The 7168-nt window shown below is 35.9% G+C and overlaps 1 protein-coding gene across 1 annotated transcript in view; it reads right to left on the bottom strand.

Moving 5' to 3' along the window:
* LOC122795067 overlaps positions 1-2906 on the bottom strand; it is a 498483-nt gene extending 495577 nt beyond the window's left edge. Inside the window, exon 1 of the mRNA XM_044063642.1 lies at positions 2774-2906. The gene's annotated coding sequence lies outside the window, so the exon portion shown is untranslated. The remainder of the gene's footprint in view (positions 1-2773) is intronic.
* Between the last annotated feature and the right edge of the window lie 4262 nt (positions 2907-7168).

The raw sequence follows: 7168 nt of genomic DNA on the forward strand, positions 1-7168 counted from the left end.
TGTCCCCAACAGTCATTAGCCTAGTACACATCTATGAACAGGAGTCATGGACATCTGGACTCTGCAAGATTAGAGCAGGACATGGTTGCAAAGCCATTAAATACAAGTATCTGTGTCTTTCAATGGGTGTGTTTACATATCAATGAGTGCATGTGTGTGTGTGTGTGTGTGTGTGTGTGTGTGTGTGTGTGTGTGTGTGTGTGTGTGTGTGTGTGTGTGAAGGATGGTGTCTAAATGGGTCAGAATGGCAGTATGTGTTTGTGTGTGGGAGATGGCTATGTTCAGGTGTGTGTGCGTGCGTGTGTGTGCGTGTGTGTGTGTGTGTGTGTGTGTGTGTGTGTGTGTGTGTGTGTGTGTGTGTGTGTGTGTGTTTGTGTGTGTGTGCATGTCTTGAAATTTGGAGTCAGTGCCTCTATGTGTTCAGTTTTGTACCTACATTACAATGCAGGAGGTAAATGCTCTTCTGCTTAATTGCTACAGGCAGAAAGTTGTGAGATTCATAATCATGCACATTTTGGATAAAGAGATACATTCCTTTATGGTATTTGGATGATTATGAATTGGTATGTAGCCCTGCAGTGCAAATCAGCTCACTGGTACAGGGCAATTTGTGCTACTTAGTACCACTATGAGGGTAGGATCCACATTAGTTTTCCTTGCAAAATGACATGTTTTGAATAGAATATTCTCTTTATAGAATAATTTAAACCAATGTAAGCTAAGAAAAATATGCAGCAGATAAGGTTATAGGTTTAGCTTATGCAGACAAACCATTTGTATTTTCTTGTAACCTTAAGAAAAATTAATTTCATAAATTTTCCTCTTCAAAATATAAGAAAAAAATTATAAGACGTATTTCTTTTTGTTATATAGCTTTTATAAAAGTCATTTTAAATTTTGCATCATGACATTAGTGTGGGTTGCACACACATATTCCTAAAGTGATTATAATTTGGAAACACACTCTGCTGGAATTTCAGCAACACGTTGTAAATCACTAAGTAGAAGATATACTTATTAGCTGTATGGTGAAGCAATAAGTTGCTATGTACTGTTGTCCTTTACAGTTTAACAAATACTCTAAAAAAGTTACATACTATTACTAGGACTATCTCATGAACTATTCTGAGAAAAAAAGAAACTTTTTTGCCATAATCTATATTGCCAGCCTGTGCTGTCTAGACCTTCTAGCACATTAATTTACGAAATCTTGCTATAATCAAATGTCAATAAATAAGTAAATAAAATCTTCTCTGAAAAGGTCCATGTATACACACTGTACAGTGAAGAGGTTCTTCTGAACATTACAACTGTGAAGTTACTACCACTGATAAGGCAAGCAACAAGGAAGAGATCCATCATATTGTGTACAACGGAAAGAAGAGGACAGTGTATGAATCACTGCCATAGCTACATAAAGCCTTACTGTATCTCTTATTCATGGATGGTGGATGGAACTTATAAATGATCACATACATCATTTATACTTCAGTTAATACAGATGGAATAAGTATTGTGTTGACATTCGTCTTATAGATAAAAGAAATCAATTTATCCTAATATTTTACTTTATAAACGTTACTAACATGACTATTAAATATGGCCAGACTTACGATTGGGGTCGCTTCATACTTTAGCATTAAAAAAAACGTAAACACCTTTAGAAAATAAATGCAAAATAGCATGTAAAGATAAACTCTGTCATTAAATGACTATAGTTTTAATGATGCCACGTTCAAATCAACTAGTATCTCATTATTTTCCTAGTCTGTGTATTTATATTCTCATCCCAAAAACTGGGATTATGAAAACAATATATGTCTTGTTAATGTACTATACAGGCAACAAAGAAATCCACAAAATTCCAAACGTAGACCCAAAGATTACAATGTCATTTTCCTTAAGCATCTCTATATAAATCTGCCCCTTGAGAAGGCAATTAAAATATGTGTTCTTTGTGAAGTATTAACTACTCATGATAAAAACAAAAGGCACACAAATGTAAGGTATACCTACTTTTGCTGATTAATTTAAATGAGTTCCTGTTGCCATTTTGAGGAATGCAACCATAATAGCCATAACAATAACAAGGAAAAAAATACTAAGTCTGATATTTAGAAATATTGACTTATTTCACTTAACTGTGGTACAGAGATTATAGAATTAGTATACATAATTATAAATTGTATGGAGGCACAGTTTCCCCACTAGGGTGTATTGGGAGATACAAATGCAAAAAAAAAAAAAAAAAAAAAAAACACTTTAATGGCAGAATGATATTAAGTATAATTCACCAGCAGTACTGAGCAAATTAAGCCATGTACAATTATACCGTTGTTGTTTGCCTTATTTTTTGTCTGAATAAATGACCCTCCTAGAAGTTATCCAGGTTTTGTATACATGCACACACACACACACACACACACACACACACACACACACACACACACACACACACACACACACACACTCACACTCACACTGTTATATGCCCATTTGATTTACACATCTACATAAACATATAGACATTAATCTATACATATATAGAATAAGAAATATATACATAAACATGCATATATCTACATAGAGTTCAAATAAACTAGCCAATAGACAATACGTTAAAGAAGAAAAATTGCAGAGCTGCAAAAACAATACTCACAATATCTTACTTTAATTATTTGTAGTATATAACACTTGTCAAAAAAGCACTGGTAATATTACTGTAATATATCACAGACTAAGACAAAATACAAATTCAAATGTTTTTACTTACCTTGTCAATATTTAAAGGAGGTTATCTATTCAAAAGGACTATGTACTGACTAAACAAGCCAGACACTCCTTTTCTGTTAGCAAATGATAATCTTCTGTGTTAATACACACTTCAAGAAACCAAGCAGGTTGTGATAAGTGTTGTCAGTTACATTACACTAAAAGAGCATAACGTCTCAGGAATCATTAAAACTGGAAAGACTGGTAGTATGGGTCAGATACCTGCATTCTTTTTATCTCATCTTTTACTTAATGCGTGAGTCTATCACTGTCAAAGTAATGTGAGTAGAAAAAAAAAAGAACACTTATCTCACATCTCACATGACACTAAGTTATCTGGTTTGTCACTAGATAAATTTAACTTGGAACTTCCAAGGAAGAAAATGTCAAATCCAAGGTGGACCACAGACTACTTTTAGATGGAGTCAAGTTTGAATTCTGCCAGGTAACTAGTAACAGTTATTACAAGGGGGTTGGAGGTTGTATAAGGGTTAAGGTGTTTACCTCACAGGCACAGGATACAGCATTCAATTCTCACCTTTGAAAGAGAAACTAGTTAGGTTTAAAATGGTCCAAAGGGGCAGCTAGCATAGAACTCACCTAAGAACAAGCAATGTGCGTTATTAAATTGTAACCTGTAAACCATCTCTTCTTTATAATATTAATCAGGCAGACTGATTAATAACACATTCCAAAATGAGAATTCATGCTGCAATATTTGATCAAAAATACAACATAACAAAACTCTGCATAATAAAATAACATTACTTCTAGATATTAAGAAGCAGTTATTGAAGCTCAGTTGTATCGTTGTAGAGTAAGAATTGTACAAGCAATGTTTTCAGGCATTTAGTTTTGCTTTTGCTTTTTTAAAACGTATCATAGAAGGTCACTTTAGTATCAAACCAAGTAAATTATAACTCAACAATTGTTTGTAGAGGTAAGGTCTAGTCTTATGTCTGCTTTCAGTGTTTTCTTGCTTGGATTTTTACAATATTAATTTTCCTATGAGGCCCACCCAGGCTCAATAACCACACCAGAGTTGCAATGTGACTTCTTAGTTTCTCAGACCAAATCAGCAATTGCCAAGGAAAGGGGGAAGGGGTGAAATTCACCTAACTAAAACTGTCCCACTAACTATCAAAATAATTGGGCTAGTTAAGGATGAAGGGGGCTGAAACAATGCCCATGCCAAGAAGGATGAATCTTACACCTCACAGGCCTTATACACAGCTTCACTCCCATCCATAACTGCATTCATATCTACCTAATTTTCTAACAAACTAATATCCTGTTTCCCGCTCTGTATTCAGTGATTGGCCTGATCACTGCTGAGTGTAAAGGACAAAGGACTTACTTAGATCTGGATGATATTCGCCTGGGAATTAGTTGTGCCAAGCGGAAGGGCTTCCTGACCACTGTCGTTAAGTAATGATCAAAAGTTATGGAATTATCAACCCACATTCCAAACTGTCAATTAGCATTCACACTTCCTTTGGGGGGTATTGTCTATGTTGTATGTTGTCAGGAGTAATTATCTACCAAAAGTGAGAATGTTACTTTTACCATTTAATTTAAGCCCATTTTTGCACACCAGGTTTTTACATGGTTACATACTTACTGAAGGGCTTGGGTGTCAGACAGTAACTTTACAATGACTTTTAGTTTACAGCCATTTGCAAACTTGGTTAGTGAGAGGTCTTGGTCTGTAGTCTGGAGATCAGAAAACTAAATGTTGTTTGGAGATCAGAAAACTAAATGTTAAACAAAAGGTATCACAGCACAGGGCCTTGTGGGACATGACTGGTCACTGTCATATTCTCTAAAGATTTGCCTGCTGTTCCCACCAAGTGTCTTCTGTCCTTTAGCCAGTTTGCTTGAGTTCTGATGAGAGACACATGGGGGATGCTATCAAATGCTTTGGACAGGTCTATATATACTGTGTGGGTAGCATGATTGCAGTCATCATCTTGAGTTATTCTCCCAAACAAGCTGACCAGTTTCATTAGGTAGAATGTACACTTTACAAAGCCAAATTTCTAAGGTCTAGTCCAATGAGATTATTTATCTCGTAATTGATCAGGTCAGTTACATGTTCCGTGGCTTGCAAATAAGACTCATCAGACTGAAGGGTGTACAGTTACTGGACTCAGTACTGGGACCAGTCTTGTCAACTGGCATCTCTACTTTCATAAACCAAACCTCAGGGACAAGGCCAGTTGCTCAACCTAGGTTAAATATTTTAAGGAGCAGATCTGCTAGGGGGTGTTTTGTGCTATTTATTAAACTTTCACGTATATTATCAGGTCTCCTGTAGGAGGTATTTTCAGTCTTAGAGATTACCTTTATTACACATTGTTTAGTAATGAGGGTGGGAATTGAGGACAACAAACGTAGTAAGTATAAGAGTAAATAATGACTGAGTTGATAACATTCTGGATTGAGGTGAAGGGTAGAAGAAGTAAGAATTTAGATAGATGTTAGAAAAGCTGAGTTCAGATTAGTTAAAGCGATGCTGTCTAGTCTCCATGTCTTCCGGCCAGTATATGGTATATGTTACTTGTCTGAGGATGTTAAAAAAATGAATGATATGAAAAAGAAGAAAAATGTGACTGAGGAAGCAAAAGGGATGTGAGAGAAAATGAGGTGGAAGGAGCGGGATGGAGAAGGTGTACTCCTGCAAATTGGTTATAAAGAGGCAGAAATGAGAATGAATTAAATATAAAAGTGAGTGCACAGTGGAGACATAAAAAAACATTTAAATAAAGGGAGGGATGGGCAGCGTAGACAATAAGTAGTGATTAAATTTAGTGGCAGAAGTTGAGTATGGAGTAGAGATGAATGTGTGCAAAAGGAGGTAGGATTCTAGAGTGAAGTAATGAGTACTGATTGGCTGATATGAAATGAGGATAGGGGAAAGATTACGATTGGCTGAAGAGTTGTAGAGAAAGAAGATGCCTAAGTGGTTCTTTACAGGTGGGGAAGAGCTTATTGAGTGTAAATGTAGGGTAAGAGGAGGTTTGTGGGAATTTGGGGTAGGATAGGGAGTCAAGTGACATCAGCAATGGAAGGGAGAATGGAGCAAGGCCTACTCACTGAGGTGAGTACCGCAACAGTAGACAAGAAAAAAAAACAATCACAGAAGCTCACTGCAGTGTAGAGCAACTGTTGTAAAAGGAAGTTTCATCTCTAGCTGAAGAAAGGTGAGTAATTAGGGTCTATATTAAATCAGTGAATGCTTAAAAAAGCGAATGCTGATTTATCGACCCCATGTAATCAAAAGCTTACAATCCCAAACACTCGGAACAGCGATTTTTTTTCCCACGGGGAAAAAATCACTGTTCCACAAAAAATAACATAAAAATAAAAACTTCAAATTATTACATAAAGTGGGGGACTTCACCCCCCACACCCCCCCCATGTAGGGGGCTGTGGCCCCCAAACCCCCCTACTTAAATATACTAACTCCGAGAATGCACTAAAGTGACAAAAATGGCAAAGTAACGGAGGCAGCCAAGCAATTTCTTTCCCAGGGAAAGAAATCGCTTATATGCAATTTTGCCATTTTGCTGTTTCGTGCTTTCAAGTTCGATCAAGACACATTTGAATAATTGCGTCTTCAATTATATAATAGGAAACCAGTGATTAATGGTAGATAAATAGGGATAGGCTACAGTGAAGAGAAGCTGGAAAGGTAGTATATTAGGACAAGAAAAAAAAAGTAAAGAAAAATCATGTCAGGATCTCAAACTGTGACAGGTAAATGTCTAAAAAGTTTCAAAGCTCTGTAAGGTTAGTGAGGACACAGGGATACAGATAGTTTAGGCTTTAACCTCCTGTATATATTTTATGCCTCTAATCTTGTGTTTTTTTCCCCTATAGCCTCCAGTTGACTATGTCCTCTTAACATGTTTTCCTATCTTAGTCTATGTATAAAATTCACTGTACTTTATTAAAATATATATATTGTCTTTGTATTCTTAATTGTGTTATTTCTATGCCTTCTCTGATATTCTGGAAATTTCTACTATGCATACATAGTCTAGATATTGTCTGGTTAAGTGTATATTGTACATTGTAATTTAACTCTTGTTTCCAGTTTCTCTTGGAGCTTTTCTCATTGGGTCTGTGCTGAAAAAGGGCTATTTTGCCCAGTCAGACTAACCTGGTCAACAAATGTCTAACAAATAAAAATATTAGAAAAGGAAAGACTAAAGAGGAAAACTCAGTAAAAAACAAGCAATAGAAAATACTACTATAGGAGATCTTGAAAAAGAAGGTGGTATGGCTGAGGGGAATACTGAATAAATATTAAACAATGAGAGGAAATTACAGTTCAAAGCAAGGTAATTAATATACAGGAAGAGAAGTGATCTGCAAAGTTAGAACATGAAGA

Source organism: Protopterus annectens, chromosome 2.part1, assembly GCF_019279795.1.
Source record: "Protopterus annectens isolate FY-2018-M chromosome 2.part1, PAN1.0, whole genome shotgun sequence".
Taxonomy (NCBI): Eukaryota; Metazoa; Chordata; order Ceratodontiformes; family Protopteridae; genus Protopterus; species Protopterus annectens.